General features: G+C 40.0%; 1 long non-coding RNA gene across 1 annotated transcript in view; it reads right to left on the bottom strand.

The window, feature by feature from the left end:
* Nucleotides 1-21,934, bottom strand: part of LOC105551260 — an 84,907-nt gene extending 62,973 nt beyond the window's left edge. The window contains exon 1 of the long non-coding RNA XR_001007844.1: nucleotides 21,652-21,934. This is a non-coding gene — a long non-coding RNA (uncharacterized LOC105551260). The remainder of the gene's footprint in view (nucleotides 1-21,651) is intronic.
* Nucleotides 21,935-22,866: the final 932 nt, after the last annotated feature.

Below are 22,866 nucleotides of genomic sequence, written 5' to 3'. Positions count from 1 at the left end.
CCTTGGAGCTTAATAAGAAATCTCCTGAGCTGAACATGAAATTGAGATTGGGTCAAATCAATTTAACAAATACCCACTGAGTGCCAATTCCTCATACAATGACAACGCTGTGCTACACATTGCAGGAAATGCTTAGGAGTATAGAAGCCCTGTCTTTCTTTCAAGGAACTTAATGATCTAATTAGTGAGCTCAAACTCAACACCAGAGAGGACCACATAATAAAATTGTTAAATAAAAGCTTCAAATACTGGTAAATAGGATGCCATAAAACACAGCACTCAGTGACAAAATTCACCATATATAGAAATCTCTATCTATGTGTTGAAGGGGCTCAGTCGCCTCTGAAAACTAACCGTAGTTTCCCCATTGCTTCATCCTCACACCTGCAGTTAATACACTCTTGTCAGTGGCTTACGGCTGAGACTGACTACAAGTGCTACAAGTGGAAGAGATGGAGGGGATGTTCAGGCTCTCGAGAAAAATAGCTGAAGAAGAAAAAGCTCCTCAAGTTCTTGGTGGCTCAACTGGAGGTAGCCAAAAGCAAATAAGCTGCCTCGTGGGGCCTGCCTTGTTTTGCCACATGCCCTCAGCATAATAGTGAAAGGACTAGAGAAAGGCCAAGAAACTGCAGCATCTGGCAGCTATCTGGCTGTCATACCTTGTGTGCCCCCCCTTGCCCTGCTCCAGATGGCTTGGCTGCATCAACCAGGGATGCTGCCAATGCACTGGGCAACAGGTGAGGAGCTCATTGCTGCATATGTCATGGCGCCTAGAAGTAGCACCAAGAGGTAGCACTCGCGAATCTGTCTTTGGATTAAAATGCAAGCTTGAGACCTTATTAAGGAAGACTTGACTATAACAAGGAGACTGGTATCTAATTCAGCCATTCCCCTGCCTCAGCCTAGTCCAAACCAAGCTGTGCTATACAAAATACATGCATCATCGTTCAAATGAAGCATCTGTACCTCTTTCTCCAAGTTTCTGGAATCATTGAAGATTGAGTGTAAATTATCACTCTTAAGTGTATTCTCCAAGCTTCATGACTGCTTCCTTATAAAGAAGAAAAGAGGTTTCTTTGTCTCTTCCTAGAGTCTGAGCAACTCACCAGGGTAGTACTCTGACACCAGGATATCCAGCATCGTTGAGCCTCCCTTTGTACGGAGAAAGGGGCAATACGTCAAAACTGGTGTCCACCACATCCACAGTCCTCCTGAAGGGAACAACCATGCCTACAGCCCAGGCTGGGGAACAGCCCTGCACAGGTCTCAAAGTGACTCAAAGGTGGTCAAGCCGAGCCTAACTCATCCCCGGGAGGTGACCTGGCCTCCAAAGCTCTTTTCAGACAGGGAGAATGCAATTAACTCAGCCAGAGACTCTCTTCCCTTCCTCCTTTCCTTCCCTCTCCACGCTTCCCTCAAGATTAACCAGGAAATACAGGGAAAATAGTCACTGAATTGTTAGTGGGACCAGAAGCTAAAAAGATGTACCCAGAGAGCAGGTGCCATGCAGGAAAGCTACGGGACAGAGGGTACGAGGGTGTCAAGGTCAAGACTAAGCTGAAGAAATGAGTTAAGGAAAAGGTACACAGAGTTGAAGGCGAGGCCAAGCAGTAGTAGTGGTGTACACAGACGCAAAGTCCCTATGCTGGATAGGATGGGGGTAGGCCCACGGCTGAGCTGTGCTGGACCCCAGACTGTTGCTGAGCCCAGCTCCAGCCTCCTGTGGCATTTTGCACACTACTTTCCCGCGACAGTCCTGTCTCTAACCCCCAACAGCTGCCAATAACCCCCAACAGCAAGGTTGCCTCAGTGTATTCCAGCTCTTGCCCTCATACTTCCTAGCATGACGAGGGCCAGTTTCCACAGATAGTTGGACATTGGCCAGGCTAGACCAGCTCTGATGCTCCTTCACCCATGTCACCAGATGCTTTTCCTATCAGGCACAGGACACCCAGCACGTAAGGTTATACTGCTCCTTATTGTTCAGGGCTTGATGTCATCTCAACAGCTATTTGTTGTGTAAAATATTTTTAGCATGGGATTTCTATGTGTATGGGGGGACCTGGAGGAACGGTTAGGGAAGAAGAGAATTATCCTAGCAGGCAACTGTATCACATTCTTGATGATGTGTTCAGTGCCCTGCACACATACATGCTCAAAAAATAATTGTCAATAATGCTATCTTCATCCCACCTTCCTGTGTTTATAAAAGACAAGTGCAGGGAATTGAAAATGAGTCTCAGGGGATCCCAGGCAATTGAAACTCTTCCTTCCTCCCTCAGGGAGTGAACCAAAGAACACGTAAGTGCACTCATGTGGCCTTCATAGAAAGATACTGCACAGGGCAGTAGATTTCAGGGAGGAAAAGAAAAGAAAAACCTTTTCAAGTCAATTTAAAACAATCCATGCAGCTGTTTCCTGAACTCTTCCAGAAGAACTGAAATACAAAATGCTACATCTTCCCTCCATCACCTCCCCCCACCTCCGTCCTCCAAACTGGCTTTCAGGTGACGCAATGATGAGACCTCTGCGGTGAGCTCTCATCTGGAGGGATGCAGAAAGCCGACGGAGCATGGGGTGCTGCCACCTCTTGGATGTTCACAGCCAAAGCAAGTCTCTGTCCCAGAAAGGATGTATTTCGGTGATATTATGAAATGTTAACGGGCAATCTGTTCTGAAATAATTGCTCAGTGTGTTGGCCTCCTTTTCCGTTTTAGAATTTCAAAGGCATTGCAGGCCGAAAGCAGTGCCAGCCTGTTAGTGGTACCTACGCTGATTAAATCCAGCCCACCATAACCACAGCTACACAAAAGCTCTTTTTCCCAATTAATGAAATGCAATTAATGGTATCATTGAAAAACTCCTGCCACTTCAATTTGGAGCTATTTAGAGCTTCAATTTAGAACTGTGTGCATATTTTAGAACATGCTTTTTTTTTTTTTTTTTTTTTTTTTAGCTGACACGATTAACAGCACCTAATTTCTGAGATACGCCCAAGTTTCAGTAGGGAAAAAAAGCATGTTTACCAGAAACATACATAATAATAATGGCCTCCTTTCCCTTCCTTTCCTAAACACACAAACACACACACACAGACACACACACAGAGGCTCACACACGTGCAACCCAGTTCAGTTCCAGTTATTCAACTGTTACAGTGTCTCCCTCCCTTGTGGAAAACCTGATAGGTCTATGTTGGAAATATCTAGGGTGCTCTGATGTAGGATACAAATTCCAAGGCCTTTATTGCATGATGGTCCTTTTGAAATATTTCTATTGATCGGCCCAGTTCCTGAGAGGAAATAGGTTGTTTCTCTTATTCTCCCAGGTATAGGTCATTTGAGCAGTTGGGCTGTCATTTTTTTAATCTCCACATTTCCCTAAGGATAGTGAGAGGATGATTTAAATGGCAACATTAGCTGCTTTAGGCTAGATTTTCGAAGCTACACCAGGGGAGTTAAAAGCCCAAATCCTGTTATTGTTACAGGATTAATGCACAGAAATCCCAGAATACCACTTTGGAAATGTAGCCAAGGAATATTATTTTAATGTACTATGTGTTATTTTTAGATTCAGATATAGCCCAATTATCAGCTGGTGTATCAAAAATGAGACAAGGGAAATAGCTGTCTTTAATCCAAAATTCTAATGATGTTTTTGGTGTTTGTGTTTTCTCACCCCTTAGAAATCTGGATATTTGGAGGAAAAAGGTAAAAGACAGAAACTACAGCAGCTACCTCCTACCTGCTTGGTTGCTATAGAGGCTGCTTCTCAGAGTACTGGTTCTATAGAATATTTTAGCATGGTTTTCCCCTCCCCCACCCAGGGGAGGCAGGTGGTAGGAAAAGGAGATATTAAATCAGGGGTCATCTTGACCATACTGCAAAAAGCTACAAATCAACCACAGCACACTCATGATTTCAAGGCAGCAAGTCAGGGCTCCTTTCTTCAGTTATTTTTATTTCTGGTTTTACACATCTTAGATTGTTGTTCAAAAATAACCAGCTGCAAAAGGTCTTCCAGTTGCTTCCAAGCTGCCCTGTGGACATCAACCAACATTTATTGATTCTCTACATCCCTGCTGTTGGGTTTTATTAAACTGGGCTTGTCTTTCCTTTTGGCCCCTGAGTAATTGCATAGGTCGGAGATGGCCAAGTCACTGTCTCTAGGCTACGCCTTGTCTGTGAGAACTCCTGCCTTTCTGTTAGTCAAGAACTACTGTGCCAGTAGTTCCTCTCACTGACTTCCAAGATTCCAGAGTATCTTCCATTATTTCAAAAGTTATTGTATCATCCTAAAAAGGACAAGCATGTTTGCACAGATCTGTTTCTGTGTGGGGTAAGTTAGGAGGGGGCGTATTCCCACTTCAATAAACTCGCAGTTTCACTATGTCATCAAGGAGGGTTTCACTTGGAAGTCTCCCTGTGTTTGGCCACCACGTACTCACAGATCACAGAGCCCTCTCAGCAGACAGAAATGAACCCTTTTTGAACTACCAGCAACCAGGAGCTCTGACCTTACTTTTCAGAGCAGTTGTGAGAAGGATTAAGTAACATTTTAAGAAGCACTTACCACAGCACTTGGCACCTTGTAGGCTTCCCTGAGTTAAGGAAGCAGCACAAACAATTTTAAAAATTCTTTTATATTTATGTGTACTTTTCAATTTGCAAAATTATTTTTGTACATGATCTCACCAGCAATACGATGATGAGCCTTGCTAATAATGCCTATGGCAGGTACTCAATGTGTGTTTAATGTGGAGCTGACTCAAGTTACATGTGAGCTTTTCCCATGTAGTACATGTACATAGAGTTTGGGCTATAAATAGGACTAGAATGAAATTCTCCATTTCAGTTTCTGGGGTGTCGTCTATATCGTAACCACTATTCAACTGTATTTATTCATCTCTGAAATAGAAGTTATTGAATCCTAGACCCTCAAAAACCAGAAAAGGACTCCCAGTTATATATGTCAAAACTATAAAAATAGATTAAGAACTCATGAGAATTATTATATTCTTGTAATAATTTTTATATCTAATAATATAAATACCAATTACTATACCAATTTATTGGTATAACACAATAAATTAAGCACTACTATATACATATATATATATTACAAACAGTTCTTACTCTCAAGAAATATTCATTGAAGAACTACTAGGATGCTGTACACACCTATATTTTACCAAGAATAAAAACTTACTGGCACCTAGCACAGTAGCATACCTAATATTTTGTACTTTCACATCATAGTCATGGAATAAATGCATACATGAATGAACACTATGAGTCACTAAAGATAAATGTCAGTGTCAGTAGGTGCAAGTACTAAAGTCTGAGAACTTGCCCTACCTGTGAAATGAGAGGACTAACAATGCATTGGAGGATCATTATAAGGACAAGTGTGACAATGTACGTCGGACGGTGGTAGGCAGCTTCTAAAGTGGCTCCCAGTGATCCCTGCCTTCTGGTTTTCATGCCCTGGGTAAGCCCCTGCCCTTAAATGTGAACTGGTGACATGCTTCCACAAATAGAATATGGCAAAGGTGATGAGATGTCACTTCTGTGATTAGGTTACAAAAGACTCACTTCATTCGTGCTGGTGCTCTCTCTTGGGAATGAAGGAGATCTCTAACCAACAGCCTGTGAGAAACTGGGGCCTTAGTCTCATAGCCCTCAAAGAATTGAATCATGCCAAATACCTCATTATTGGAAGCAAATCCTCCCCTAGTCTAGCCTGGAGATGACTACAGCCCTGGCTAAGATCTTGAGAGAAGCCTTGAAGCAGAAGACTCAGTCAAGCCACGCCAGGATTCCTGACCCACAGACACTGGGACATAATAAACGTTTTAAGGCACTAAGTTCTGAATAATTTGTTATGCAGCGATAGGTGACTAATGCAAGGACCGACTGCAGCATGTACATTTTAAAGTGTGTGATATAGAGAAGCCATCCTATTTTATAGTGGGGTCATAAATTATAGTGGGCTTATCTACAAGACTAGAGTTTTTTCATGCTAGCACAGTGAATCATAAAGGCTCTCCCTTACTAAGGAGAAGAGCCAACCAGTTAGTCAGTGGAAAGGAATGACAAGATCCATTCTGCTGGTGATCTCCTCAGCTAATACCAGGGGCTAGTCCTGTGCAGCAACCAGCACTAAACCGCAGGGATGAAAGAATATCTTCATATACAACTGGTGGGCAAAGATGCAGTTGAATTCATCCCTGTTGAGCAGGGGTTGAAATGGCAGTGGTCTCCTGGAACCATTTCTGTGAAACACTGGGACACATGGTTGTCTAGTGCAAACCCTGGCCTTGCAGAAATTAAATGATTCTCTCAGCAGTCCTTTTTTGAACTGTTCCCATTGCCTGCTGTAGACAGTTGGCTCTTAATCCATTTTATAGAAGCACTTTCTGTTCCTTGGATAAAAGGAAGTACATAAATTTCAAGTGCTGTATTACCATACATGCATGGTTCTGTTTGGGCACAAGCACGTTGTTCTTGTCATAAATTCTGACTCAGAATGAGAGCTCAGGATTTACCATCTCACTCTTTATAGTTACAAGATCGACTGATTACAAGAAGAAATATGTAAGCTTTGAAACTGTTCACACCAGTGATGTGGCTCAGTAGCTTGTAAAAGTGGCAAATAACAGCAAGCCAAAAGAAGGATATTTCAGGAAAGACAGAGCTCTTAAAAACACAGGGTTGGTTGTGTTCATAACCCAGACGCTGATGTTGCTCTTTGGAGCCTGGGGTACTCTCTCCATTGCCTATTGTTGGACCATGGTCCTTGGAAACATGGGTTTCCTCCACTGTAAGTCCTTCCTCCATCACACCAAAGTTTCTAGGACCTCTCTCAGGGAGCTGACACGGCAGTAAGTAAGGGGCAGTCAGCCTGAAAGATGGAATGTTCTTATATCTTCTAAGGCTGCAGCTCTTGATTGTGTGTGCATGTGTGTGCGCGTGTGTGTGTGTGTCTGTGTGTATGGTGTGGTGTGTGTAAAAATGTTGCTTTGATGTGGTTGTTTTGGGCAGTCAAGAGGGATCTAGAGCCCCATAACTGGCTTCTTTCTGTCCTCGTCCAGTACTTGAGGCAGGATAGTGCAGCCATTAGAATGGAAGGCAGTGTAGGCAGATCACAAGGATATGAATCCCAGGCTCACTATTTACTAGCTGTGAGACCTTTAATAAATTATTTAAATCCTTTAAGCCTCAGTTTCTTCACATGAAAAATAGAAATGATATTACCCCTCACAAGATTGAGATGAAGATTAAATGTGATAATCTATATAAAGCAACATTGTGCCTGACACATAGTAAACACAACATAAACTTTAATGTTTATAATAATCTTGTTTTTTATGTTGTTAATCCTCTTTGCATGTGTCAAACTGTTACCTCTTTGAAGACTTTAGCCATGGATTTTTACAAAGTTGGACATTTTTCAGTAATTTTTCAGTGAGTTTACCTAGGCTGAAAATACCCCTGCCAAGCAGTCCTGAGAATGCCCTCTTCTCTATATTTCCTTTTCTGGTGATCTCATCCCCTCATGACTTTAAATACCATCTGCTTTCTGACAACTCCCAAATTTCTATCTCCAGCATAAATCCCTTCCTGAACTTCCAATTCTGGTCTCTAACTGCCTCGACATGTTCATCAGGAGGATGTCTAATGAGTGTCTCAGACTCAACTCATCCAATATGGTACTCTTGATACTCCCTCCAAAAACCTGTCTCACCCACAGTTTACATATCATTCCAGATGCTCAGGCCAAAACCTTGGAATCATTCTTACCTCCTATTTTTCTTTCATAATCTATATCCAATTCATCAGGAAGTTCTATTGGTTCTATCTTCAAAATATATCCCGAGTCTGACCATTTCCCACCACTGCCACATCACCTCCCTGATCTAAATCATCATCATCTCTCACTTCCAATAGCCTTCTTTTAAAAACATAAGTATTTTAAAATAATTTTAACTACACAATCAGAAGCTTTTGAGGGTACATTCTGTCACCCCAAAAGTACTCTTCAGTGTGAATTTTCCAAAAGCAACAACACTCTCCTATATAATCAGCATACAACCCTTTGAATCAGGAAATTAACATCGATACACTACCATCAAATCCCATTCAAATGTTGCTAATCGTCCCTAAAATGTCTCTTTTCCCTCTGTGGTTCAGGTGTTTTTCAAGAACACATCACAGTTAGCTGTTATATCTCTTCAGAATCCTTTGATCTGGAAGTGTCTCAGTCTTTCACCATCTTCCATGCACTTGGCACAGTAAGAAGTGTTAAATTCTGTAGGATCACCCCCTGTAGGATGATGGTTCCTTATGATCAGACTCAGGCACTTCATCCAGGGCAAGAATTCCACAGAAACAATGCCATTCTCTTTTCAGTGCATCACAGCAGAAGTGATACAATGTCAACCTATCTTACCTTGGTCTCCTGGTCATGTTGATGTCTGCCAGCTTTCTCCACTTAAATTCACCATTTTTTCTTTGTAATTGATTTATATGTTAGGGGAAGGTATTCTCAGAATATGTCAAAATATCCTGTTCCTCATGAAACCTTCACCTTTCAGCCTTAGCATCCATCCTCTGTCAGACTTCATTGATGACTTTAGCCCAAAGCAACCACATCTGTGAAAACTGCCAAACACTGACTCACTATTTCCATTATTCTTTATACGTTAATTAGTTGGCACTTTATAGTAAAGTCAAGCTTTCCCTTTTCATTCATTTATTCATCTGTATCAGAATGGATTCACAGATTTCTATTTTATTCAATGAGTTGTAATCCATTATTATTCTTTAATGCAAAAATTCTCCCTGATTTGACCAATAGGAGCCCATGTGTCCTTTTGAAATGTTCCCACCATTCACTGAGCCTTTCCTTATTGTCCAGTACAAGATGTTGCAGGCTCATCTTACACTTTCCAAGTCTCCCCACCCCAACCAACCTAGAATCAGCCATTGGTCATTACTCGAAGGAGCCTTGGTATCTTCCAGTGAAAGATGGTTTTTAGAAACCAATGTCTGGGTGCTCATTGTACTAATTGTTGCTAAGGTGTTATTGCTACTAAGCCCTCTCGATGAACAGAGCTTGGACATGTTGTGTATATACATGGCACACATTTAAACATCTATAATTAGTTTGCTAGACAGACAATCATATGTTCATACTGATACCTCCAATTCCAGTCCAACTTCAGAGTTCCTTCTAGCCTTCCTCATTTCTGTTTATAAATTCCTTCTCCAGCAGTGAAAAACTTGGCTCCCATTATTCTTACATTCACCATCAATTTACTAATTTGCTCAATATAACCAACTCCCTCTCCCCGCTCTACCACCCACCATGCTGGTTGTGTCTTCCACCTACCACCTCCACACCACTCCCTCAGCTGCTGACCCACAGCCTGCAGCTCCCCAACCCCAGCCTATGCCCCTGCATGGCTGCCCAAACTCCATCACTGCCTCACATTTTCAGCTGCCAGGCTGTATCCTCCATGGGAAGGGGAACAGGAAGGAGGAGTGACAATATCTGCTGTACCCTCAGAGTTTATCCTCACTCAGAAGTCAGAATGATTCTGATAAAATATAAGTTCAGTTGTTCCTCTGTTCAGAACCCTCCATGACTTTCCATTTCACTCAGAGCAAAATCTGAAGCTCTGACAATGCCTAGAAGGTCCAACATGATCTGGGACTTGTTACCTCACTAACTTTGTCTCCAACCATCTTCCCCCTCACTCACTCTGCTTCAGCCACACTGTCCTTACTATTCCTAAAATATGCCCATCATGCTCCCACATAAGGGCCTTCTACTTGCTTCTCTCTACCTGGAATACTTCTCCCTCACATAGCTGCATGGCTGACTGCCTTACCTCTTTCAAATCTTTATTCAAATATTACCCCAGTGAGACCTACCATAACAGGACTTTTAAAAATGGTGATCCTTCCATGCACTCCTGATCCTTCTTATCCAACTCTATGTTTTCCATTTCCATTGCATTTACCATTTTCTAACATGCTATATAATTTATTTAAGCATTATGTTTATCATTTATCATCTGTTCTCGCTACCACTATAATGTAAAGTCCTTTGGAATAGGGAGATTTTTTTTCACTGATGCATCCCAAGCACCTAGAAAAGTACTTGTCATGTAATAGAAACTCAATAAACAACTGTTGCATAAATAATTAACATAAGCATTATTATTTTTATTATACTTATGAGGAAACTGAGTCTCAGAGAGGCCAAAATAATTGCTTAACTCAAAGAGGTTAAAATAACTTGCCCAAGGTCATATAACTATTAAGTCATTTCTGAAGTCCCATCCCAAAATTGTTTAATTTCTAAACCATTTGACATTTGAATAAGTATTGATTAACTTAATTAACTAATTAACTCAGAATGGGCATTTTCAAGGTGCCTAACTTAGAGCCAAAGAACATTCTAAAAACTATAATAAGATTACTTACTGTGTATTGAATATTATTATTTCCTCAAAAGAAAAACTTTGCTTTGTCACATGTTAAGAAGCAGTTAGAAAGAGGTTCTTGAGAAGTCGGCAAAATCTGAGTCACTGAGATCCTCAACAAGATTTATTCTATACTTTATGGTAATTCTACTTGCTGTATTGGGTGAAGCCAAAAACCTATGTTGGTTAATGAAGCACCTCCTTAAAGACAAATGACTTTCCATTCCCCCCTATAAATAAAGTTCCCAAGTACCTGGGTTTTGCACACAAAGATGTTAATCATAGCATTGTTTATTACAGTAAAACATCAAAGGCAACAAAATGCCATGCAGGAATGGCAAAGTAAACTGTAGCATATGCTCCTGTCAGGCACTACGTTTGTATTTGTGGCCCTCCAACCAAACTCAATGTCAGATTCACTCAGATTAACTTATAATAACATGATATTTATTGAATACTTATGATGTGCCAGGCACGGTTTCAGTTTATACGTATTATCTCTTTTTAACCCTCACAATAACCCTGTGAGACAGACCCTGCCCATGCATGTGCATGCGCGCTCCACTGCCCTGCTGCTGCTGGCACAAGCATGTGTGCACAGACTCTGCTGCCCTGCCCCCACCAGTGCACACATACATGCAAGGACCTTGCTGCCATGCTCCAACGAAGCACTTTTGCCAGCATCCCTCATCAGATTGTTGTTGCCAGCAGGCCGGGAACACTTCAGCCCCTCTAGTGCAGTAGGTACTTAACCTTGAAGTACCAGAGAATAAAGCTGTGGGCCTGCTACCAGCTGCCTAGGATTACAGCACACAGCCCAGTTGTGCTGAACTGAGTTGTGGCCCCCTGAAATCTTCCAGCAATGAAACCGGTTAACTGAATCCAATTTATACCACAGTCCACCCTCAAGAGCATCAAAGAAAACAAAAAGCCCCATCCAAAGGACAGTAACTTCAAAGATTAAAGGGACATCAGCCCATATAGATGAGAAAGAACCAGTGCAAGAACTCTGGCAACTCAAAAAACCAAAGTGTCTTCTTACTTCCATATGACTTCACTTGCTTCCCAGCAATGGTTTTTAACCATACTGAAATGACTGAAATGACAGACAAAGAATTCAGAATCTGGATAGCAGACAAGATCATCAAGATTCAGGAGAAAGCCAAAATCCAATCCAAAGAATCCAATAAAATGACACAAGATCTAAAAGACAAAATAGACATTTTAAGAAAGAACCAAACTGATCTGATAGATCTGAAAAACTCACTTCAAGAATTTCATAATAAAATCAAAAGTATTAACAGCAGAATAGACCAAGCTGAGGTAAGAATCTCAGAGATCAAAGACTGGTTCTTAAAAAAAATTTAGTCAGACAAAATAAAGAAAAAAAAAAACACCTCTGAGAAATATGATATTATATAAAGAGACTAAACTTATGACTCACTGGCATCCCTGAAAAAGAGGGAGTGGGAACAAGCAACTTGGAAAACATATTTGAGGATATTGTCGATGAAAACTCCCCCAACATTACTAGAGAGGTAAACATTCAAATTCAGGAAATTCAGAGAACTTCTGTGAGATACTATATAAGATCACCATCCCCAAGACTCATAGTCATCAGATTCCCAAGGCCAAAGTAAAAGAAAAAATATTAAAGGCAGTTAGAGAGAATGGATAGGTCACCGACATAGGGAGCCCTATCAGGCTAACAGTGGGCCTTTCAGCAGAAATGCTACAAGCCAGAAGAGACTGGGGGCTTATATTTAGCATTCTCAAAGGAAAAAAATTCCAACCAAGAATTTCATACCCAGTGAAACTAAGCTTCATAAATGAAAAAAGAAATCCTTTTCAGACAAGCAAATGCTACGGGAATGCATTACCACCAGACCTGCCTTATAAGAGGTCCTTAAGGGAGTGCTAAATATGAAACAAAAAACTGTTACTAGCCATCACAAAAACACACTTCAGTACATAGACAATTGACACCATAAAGCAACTATACAATCAAGTCTGCATAACAATCAACTAATAACACAATGATAGAATCAAATCTGTATATGTCAATATTAAACTTAAACATAAATGGGCCAAACACCCCACTTAAAAGGTGAAGAATGGCAAGTTAAATAAAGAAGTAAGACCCAACTGTATGCTGCCTTCAAGAGATCCATCTCACATACAATGATATCCTTAGGCTCAAAGTAAAGGGCTGGAAAAAAAAAATCAACCAAGCAAATGGAAAACAAAAAAGAGCAGGGGTTGCCACTGTAATTTCAGACAAAATAGTCTTTAAACTGACAAAAGACAAAAAGGACAAAGAAAGGCATTACATAATGATTAAGGGTTCAATTCAAAAAGACTTAACTATCCTAAGTATATTTGCACCCAACACTGGAGAACCCAGATCCATAAAACAAATTTTAAAAGACCTAGGAAGAGACTCAGATAACCACAAAATAATAGTGGAAGACATCAGTACCTGTATTAGTCAGGGTTCTCCAGAGGGACAGAACTAACAGGATATATGTATATATGAAAGGAAGTTTATTAGGGAGAATTGGCTCACGCTATCACAAGGCAAAGTCCCACAATAGGCCATCTGCAAGCTGAGGAAGAGAGAGGCTAGTAGTGGCTCAGTCTGAGTCCAAAAGCCTCAAAAGCAAGAAAGTCAACAGTGCAGCCTTCAGTCGGTGGTTGAAGGCCCAAGAGCGCCTCGCAAACCACTGGCAGAAGTCCAAGACTCAAAAGGTTTAAGAACCTGGAATATGATGGCCAAGGGCAGGAGAAACAAAAGGAAGTATGCACCACAGGAAAGAAATGAAAGCCAGAAGACACAGCAAGCCAACTTATCCCACCTTCTTCCTCCTGCTTTTATTCTAGCTGCACTGGCAGCCAACTGGATGGTGCCCACTGAACATTGAGGGTGGGTCTTCCTCTTCTAGTCCATTGACTCAAATGTCAGTCTCCTCTGGCAACATCCTCACATACACACCCAGAAATAATACTTTACCAGATATCTAGGCATTCTTCAATCCAATCAAGTTGTCACCTCATATTGACCATCACAAGTCAACCCCTTGTCAACTTGGCACTCATACACATCTCCTGAAATCATACTTAATCTCCAAGTAAAGACAATAACAGGTTATAATTATGCCTAACATAATACAAAGTATCCTTCATACAACAAGAAGCACACTAATCAACCTAAATGCTATTACATATAGTTAACAACACTTAAATGCTGATATGACGTCAATAAGTCTTACATTACGTGATAAAGGAAAAAGAAGAGAAATAAAATGAAGACATTTTCTCAGTGCAGGTGTATGCATGCACAAACATATTTATAACAAAATAAGGAGGAAATAGTCATGACAATTACAATCCTCACTTCTGTAACTGGTCATGTGATCACAGCTGGTATTCATAACTACCTTTTTCTACTACCCATTCTGTATTCCCTTTGCCTTCAGCAAGCACCTTGGCTGGTCATGCGTTTTTACCTGGTAGAGTGACCAAAACCTTCATTCCTGAGGGGTGTTGGCCAGTTGCAGTCCTGCCTGAATTGGGTTGTGGTAGTTTCCATTGACCTTAATCACAGGGCATGGTAATACTAAGACACGCCCTAAGGGGTCTCCTGTATTCCAAAAATACTTTTCCTTACTTCCATTGTGGAGTAGTAGTCTTATTTCATCTTGATAGTCTGGGTCAATCACTTCAGCCAACACTGTAACTCCCTTCTTAGCCTGTTGACTTAGAGGCAAGAGGAGGCCAGAGTGGCCAGGTGGCAATCTTAACTTCCAGTTTAATGGAATCACTGTTGTGTCTCCCGGTGGTGGCATTCCTTCCTCTGGAAATAAGACTTCTAGAAGTAGAAGATAATGTCATGGAAAAAGGAAGTAAAAATTTTGCTAGTGGGTCACTAGGGGTGATGGTGAATGGTGCCACTTCCACTTCCACCCCTTGATTCCTGAACCCGTGAACCCTGGGAAAAACAGTACCATATATTGGATGCTGATTCAGAGCACACACAGCCTTGTGGAGAAATTTGCCCCAGCCTTGTATTGTCACGCCTAGTTGGTGTTGTGATTGTGACTTCAAAAAGCCATTCCACCACTGGTACCAGAGAAGTGGGGCGTTGCTATAAACAGATCCGAAAATGTGGAAGTGACTTTGGAACTGGGTAATGGGCAGAGGTTGGAATAGTTTGGAGGGCTCAGAAGAAGACAGGAAGATGAGGGAAAGTTTGGAACTTCCTAGAGATTGTTGAGTAGTTGTGACCTGAATGCGGATAGTGATATGGACAGTGAAGTCCAGGCTGAGTTGGCCTCTGATGGAGATGAGGAATTTACTAGAAACTGAAGTAATTATTTTTCACTCTTGCTATGCTTTAGCAAAAAGACTAGTGGCATTGTGCCCCTGCCCTAGAGATCTGTGGAACTTTGGACTTGAGAGAGATGAAATTTCTTCTGATGGAAGAAATTTCTAAGCAGGAAAGTGTTCTAGGTATGACCTGGCTGCTTCTAAAAGCCTAGGCTTATTTGCATAAAGACAGAAACGACCTAAAACTAGAGCTTATATTTAAAATGGAAGCAAACATAAAAGTTTCGAAAATTTGGGCTGGGTGTGGTGACTTATGCCTATAATCCCAACACTTTGGGAGGCTAAGTCCAGCAGATCATTTGAGGCCAGGAGTTTGAGTCCAGCCTGGCCAACGTGGCAAAACTCCATCTCTACTAAAAATATAAAAATAGCCAGGTGTGTTGGTGCATGCCTGTAATCCCAGCTACGCAGGAGGCTGAAGCACGAGAATCACTTGAATGTAGGAGGTGGAAGTTGCAGTGAGCCAAGATCACACCACTGCACTCCATCCTGGGCAACAGAGTGAGACTCTGTCTCAAAAAAAAAAAAAAAAAAAAAAAGTTTGGAAAATTTGCAGCCCAACCATGCAGTATAAAAAGAAAAACCCATTTTCAGAAAAGAAGTTCAAGGCTGCAGAAATTTGCATAAGTAAAGAGGAGCTGAATGTTAACTGCCAAGACAATGGGGAAAATGTCTCCAGGGCATTTCAGAGACCTACATGGCAGCCCCTCTTATCACAGGCCTGAAGGTCTAGGAGGAAAAATTTGTTTCATAGGTCAGACCCAGGGTCTTGCTGCTCTGTGCAGCCTCAGAACATGGTGCCCTGCATCTGAGTCCCTCCAGCTTCAGCCATGGCTCAAAGGGACCAATATACAGCTCAGGCCACTACTTCAGAGGGTGAAAGCTCGAAGCCTTGATGGCTTCCATATGGTGCTGAGCCTGCAGGTGTGCAGAAGCTAAGAGTTGAGGTTTTGAAGTCTCTGCCTAGGTTTTAGAGGATGTATGGAAATGCCTGGATGTCCAGGCAGAACTCTGCTGTGGTGCAGAGCCCTCATGGAGAACCTCAACTAGGGCAGCACAGAGGGAAAATGTGGGGTTGAAGCTCCCACACAGAGTCACCACTGGGGCTCTGCTTAATGGAGCTGTGAGAAGACGGCCACCATCCTCCAGACCCCAGAATGGTAGGCCCACCAACAACTTGCACCATGTGCCTGGAAAAGCTGCAGGCACTCAATGCCAGCCCATGAAAGCAGCTGTGGGAACTGCAGAGCCACAGGGGCAGAACTGTCCACGGCCTTGGGAGTCTACATTCTTCTCATCTGCACATGCCACATACTCTAATCAACAACATGCTTGGCCATAAAACAATTCTTAACACATTCAGAAAAATCAAAAATCAAAATCATACCAACCAAGCCTTTGGAAGACAGCAAAATAAAAATAGAAATCAATACTAATAATATCTCTCAAAACAATACAATTATGTGAAAACTAAACAACTGTCTCATAGATGACTTTTGGGCAAACAGTGAAATTAAGGCAGAAATAAAAAAATTATTTGAAACTTATGAAAACAAAGATACAACATACTAGAATCTCTGGGACACAACTGAAGAAGTGTTAAGAGGATAGTTTATAGTGCTAAATGACCACATCAGAAAGTTAGAAAGATCTCAGATTAACAACCTAACATCACACTTAGAGGAACCAGAAAAACAAGAAGAAAAAAAAAAGCTAGCAAAAGAAAAAAAACAAAAAACAAAATAAGAGCTGAACTGAATAAAACTGAGATGTGAAAAAACATGCAAAAGGTCAAAAAACCTAAAGTTGGTTTTTGAAATAATAAGTAAGATCGATAGACCACTAGTTAGAATTAATAGAAAAAAAGAGAGAAGATTCAAAAAAGCACAATCAGAAAGGACAAAGGGGGAATTAGCACTGACCGCACAGAAATAGAAAAACTTCTCAGAGACTATTGTGAACACCTCCATGTACACATACCAGAAAACCTAGAAGAAATGAATAAATACTGAAAACATACAACCTCCCAAGATTGAACCAGGAAGAAATTAAAATCCTAAACAGACCAATAATGAGTTCGAAAATTGAATTAGTCGTAAGAAACCTACCAATCAGAAAAAGCCCTGAACCATATGGCTACACAGCTGAATTCTACCAGACGTATAATGAAGAGCCAGTACCAATTCTACTGAAACTATTCCCCAAAATTGAAGAGAAAGGACTCCTCCCTGACTCACTCTTTGAGGTCAGCACCATTCTGATATCAAAACCTAGCAGACACACACAGACACAAAATATCAGGCCAATATCCCTGATGAACACAGATGCAAAAATCCTCAACTAAATACTATCAAACTGAATCCAGCAGCACATCAAAAAGCTAATCCACCATAATAAAGTGGGCTTTATTCCTGGGATGCAAGGTTGATTCAACATACACAAATCAATAAATGTGATTCATCACATAAAGAGAAGTAAAAATAAAAACCACATCATCATTTCAATAGACAAAGAAAAGGCTTTCAATAAAATCCAACATCTCTTCATGTTATAAATCCTCAACAAATTATGCATAAAATATAAGAGCCATCTATTACAAACCCACAGCCAACATTATACTGAACAGGCAAAAACTGAATGTGTTCCCCTTAAGAACCAGAACAAGACAAGGATGCCAACTCTCACCAGTCATATTAAATGCATACTGGAAGTCCTAGCCAGAGTAGTTAGTCAAGAGAAAGAATTAAAAGGCATCCAAGTAGAAACAGAGGAAGTCAAACTATCTCTCTTCACAGATGATATTATTTTATACCTAGAAAACCCCAGAGTCTCTGCCCAAAAGCTTCTAGATCTGGTAGACAATTCCAGTAAAACTTCAAGATACAAAAACAATGTACAAAAATCAGTAGCATTTCTGTACACCAATAACATTCAAGCTGAACGCCAAATCACAAATGCAAATGCAATTCCAAATATCTAGGAATTAACCAAATAAATGAAAGACCTCTACAATGAAAATTGTAAATCGATGAAAAGTATAAAACACTGACGGAAGAAATGGACACAGAAAGATTAAAAGATATTCCATGTTCATGGATTGGAAAAAACAATATTCCTAAAATGTCCATACCACCATGAGCAATCTACAGATTCAATGCAATCCCTATCAAAATACCAATGAAATTTTCATAGAAATAGAAAAAAAAATCATAAAACTTATATGGAATCACAAAAGACCCAGAATAGCCAAAGCTATTCTGAACAGCAACAACAACAACAAACATAGCTGGAAGAATCACATTACCTGACTTTAAATTATACTACAGAGCTATAGTAACCAAAAGAGCATGGTACTGGCATAAAGACAGACACATAGACCAATGCAGAACCCAGAAACAAATCCACACACCTACAATGAACTCAGTTTCAACAAAGGTGCCAAGAACACACACTGGGGGAAAAGATAGTCTCTTCGGTAAATGATGCTGGGAAAACTGGATATCCATATGCAGAAGAGTGAAACTTGATCCCTATCTCTCGCCTTATACAAAAATCAAATAAAAATGGATTAAAGACTTAAATCTAAGACCTCAAATTATGAAACTGCTACAAGAAAACATTGAGGAAACTCTCCAGGACATTGGTCTGGGCAAAAATTTCTTGAGTAGTACCCCACAAGCCCAGGCAACCAAAGAAAAAATGGACAAATGGGATCACATCAAGTTAAAAAGCTTCTGCACAGCAAAGGAAACAATCAACAAAGTGAAGACACAACCCACAGAATGGGAGAAAATATTTGCAACACCCATCTGACAAGAGATTAATAAGCAGAATATATAAAGAGCTCAAGCATCCCTATAGGAAAAAATCTAATAATCCAATTTAAAAATGGGCAAAACATTTGAATAGACATTTCTCAAAAGAAGACATGCAAATGGCAAACAGGCATATGAAAAAGTGCTCAACATCATTGATCATCAGAGAAATGCAAATCAAAATTATAACGAGATATCATCTCACTCCAGCTAAAATGGCTTTTATCCAAAAGTCAGACAAAAACAAAGGCTGGTAATGATGTGGAGAAAAGGGAACCTTCATATACTGTTGGTGGGAATGTAAATTAGTACAACCACTATGGAAAACAGTTTGGAGGTTCCTTGAGAGACTAAAAATAGAGCTATTATATGATCCAGCAATCCCACTTCTGGATATGTACCAAAAGAAAAAAAATCAGTATATTGAAGAGATATCTGCACTATCATGTTTGTTGTATCACTGTTAACAATAGCCAAGATTAGAAGCAACCTAAGTGTCCATCAACAGAAGAATGGATAAAGAAAATGTCACACTTATACACAATGGAGTACTATTCAGCCATAAAAAAAGAATGAGATTCTGTTACTTGCAACAACATGGATGGAACTGGCTGTCATTATGTTAAATGAAATAAGCTAGGCAGATAAAGACAAACATCATATGTTCTCACTTATTTGTGGAATCTAAAAATCAAAACAATTGAACTCATGGAGATAGAGAAGAGGATAGTTATCAGAGGCTGGGAAGGGTAGTGGGAGGGCAGGGAAGAAGTGGGGTTGGTTAATGGATACAAAATAAAATAGAAAGAAAGAATAAGACCTAGTATTTGACAGCATAATAGGGGGACTATAGTCAATAATAATTTTATTGTACATTTAAAAATAACTAAAAGAATATAATTTTAGTTATCTTAAAATAACTAAAATAGTAATACAAAGGATAAATACTTGAGGGGACAAATAGCCAATTTTGTATGACATGATTATTATGTATTACATGCCTATACCAAAACATCTCATGTACCTCATAAATATGTACACCTAATATGTACCCCCCAAAATTTTTAAAGTTATTTTTTTAAATGCAATCCCATTCACAATAGCAACACAAAGAAATACGTAGCAATAGAGCTAACCAGGGAGGTAAAAGATCCCTACAACAAGAATTACAAAACACTGCTGAAAGAAATCAGAGATGACACAAAGAAATGGAAAAATATTCCATGCTCGTGGATAAGAAGAATCAATATTGTTAAAACGGCCATACTGCCCAAAGAAATTTATATATTCAATGCTATTCCTATCAAGCTACCAATGACAATTTTTATAGAATTAGAAAAACTATTCTAAAACTCATATGGAACCAGAAAAGTGCCCGATAGCCAAAGAAATCCTAAGCAAAAAGTATAAAGCTGGAGGCATCACACTACCTAACTTCAAACTATACTACAAGGCCACAGTAATCAAAACAGTATGATACTGATAAAAAAACAGACACATAGACCAATGGAACAAGTTAGAGAACTCAGAAATAAAGCCAGAAACCTACAACTGATCATCAACAAAGTCAATGAAAACAAGCAATGGGGAAAGGACTCTCTATTTTATAAATGGTGCTGGAATAACTGGCTAGCCATATGTAGAAAATGGAAACTAGACCCCTTCTTTATACCATACACAAAAATTAAGATGGATTACATACTTAAATGTAAAACCTAAAACTATGAAAACCCTAGAAGAAAACGTAGCAAGTACCCTCTGGACATAGACCCATGACAAAGACTTCAAAAGCAATTGCAACAAAAACAAATATTGACAAGTGGGATCTAATTAAACTAAAGAGCTTCTGCACAGCAAAGGAAATTATCAACAGAGTAAACAAACAACCTACGGAATGGGAGAAAATATTTGCAAACCATACACCAAAGGTCTACTATGCAGAATCTATAATGAACTTAAATAAATTAACAAGCAAAAAACAAACAACCCCATTAAAAAATGGGTAAAGGACATGAACGGACACTTCTCAAAAGAAGACATACACGCAGCCAACAAGCCTATGAAAAAAAGCTCAATATCACTAATTACTACAGAAATGCAAATCAAAACCACAATGAGATACCATCTCACACCAGTCAGAATGGCTATTATTAGAAAGTCAAAAAATAACAGATGCTGGTGAGGTTGTGGAGCAAAGGGAATGCATATACACTGCTGTTAGGAACATAAATTAGTTCAGCCACTGTGGAAAGCAGTCTGGAGATTTCTCAAAGAATTTAAGACAGAACTGCCATTTCACCCAGCAATCCCATTACTGGGTATATACACAAATGAACATAAATAATTCTACCATAAAGACATGCATGCATATGTTCATCACAGCACTATTCACAATAGCAAAGACATGGAATCCACTTAGATGCCTATCAGTGTTGGACTGGATAATGAGCATGTGGTATATATACACCACAGAATACTATGAAACCATAAAAAAACAGTGAAATCCTGTCCTTTTCAGCAACATGAATAGAGCTAGAGGTCAGTATCCTAAATAAATTAACATAAGAACAGAAAATAAATACTTCAAGTTCTCACTTATAAGTATGAGCTAAACACTGAATACACATGGACAGAAAGAAGGAAACAATAAATACCTGGGCCTACTTGAGGGTGGAGGGTGAGAGGAGGGTGAGGACTGAAAAACTACCTGTCAAGTACTATGGTTATTACCTGGGTGATGAAATGATCTGTACACCAAACCCCCATCACACACAGTCTAACCACGTAACACACCTGCACATGTACCCCTGAACCTAACACAAAAGTTGAAAGAAAAAAAAAAAAGAAGAGAACACTAATGGATATGGGAATATGAAGCAGTCACTGCCCCCAGGGCTGGGATACAGTGCCCATGGAAGGCTCCCCAGTCACTTCCCAATCCAGGGTTGAAATCCACACCTCACTGAAGAGGGAAGAATCCAGGTTCAATGAATGACAGAGAAATTGCTGTGGTGTCATACTGACCAAGCTTGCTGGAAACCTGCTCTCTGGAACTTGCTGGAAATTCCTGACACTTTTTAGGGTGTCAGGAAAGGCGTTCACAGGGAGATGTCACATTGGAGCATTCCACAAAGTCAACCAAGAAGAGGTGAAAGAGTATGCTGCTGGCCACTGGGTGCTGCTGGTTGCCGGCAGGACCCAGGTGCTGAAGAAACCACAGGCATTCCAGGAGCTTGCATATAAAAAAGGTCAGACCAGGAAGCAAAGCCCTTTCCTCCCATCATGTCTCTCATGCACCCTCTACTGACAAAGATTAACACGGTGCCATCTGGCAAAGAAAAATATTTAAAGGGCCCATATCCATTTTCTCAGAGCAGCAATGAAGAGTGAATTTGTAGCTGTGAGGCAATAAATTGATACCCTATACATCCTTCAAGATGAGAACATCACCTATTCTTTGCTGAATTTGGTTCCAGAAAAGTTCAATGCGTAATAATTATCTTCAACAAAAATGCATAGTTTTTTGGGGTAAATTCTTCCAAGGATATAAAAGGGTGGTGAAAGGATTGTGGAGCTTTCCAGATCCAGAAACCTGCTATGAAGGATATCAGCTACAGCCACGTGCCTCATGAGGATCAGCACCGAGTAAGAGAAGCCATGCTGATTTGTTCTGCATCTGCTCCCACCCTCTGAGGACACCTTGCTGCCTATCAGATTTTACATTCTTTCCTAACTAATTTGAGAACGTAACCTAATCTTACTCTGTGTATACTGTTGTCTCCTCCACCAAGCAATGTTCTACCTGAAATGCTATAGCATGCCATGGAATGTTGTGTAACCATTACATACGTTATTTAAAAAGAGTTCATGGTGAAATGCAAAAAATGCTTATAAGTGAAAAAGGTAGGATGCAATATTATAATATGTGAAACAAACAACACTACATAGAAATAAAGAGCAAAAAGAAATACCCCCAAATCAGTCACTATCTTTAGGTGGAATCGGAATAATTTTCTTCTTCTTCCTATTCTTTTTCTGTAATTTATATATTTACTATAGTGACCATATACTGGTTATACCTTTGGGACAAAACAATCTAACAATAACAACGACAACAATAAATATACATACTTTTAATTAATTCTTTACATTTATGTGTGTATCTTGAAGTCT

This window comes from Mandrillus leucophaeus, unplaced genomic scaffold (assembly GCF_000951045.1).
Source record: "Mandrillus leucophaeus isolate KB7577 unplaced genomic scaffold, Mleu.le_1.0 Scaffold513, whole genome shotgun sequence".
Lineage (NCBI taxonomy): Eukaryota > Metazoa > Chordata > Mammalia > Primates > Cercopithecidae > Mandrillus > Mandrillus leucophaeus.
The sequence above is the reverse complement of the archived record's forward strand: the minus strand, read 5'-3'. Positions and strand labels throughout refer to the sequence as shown.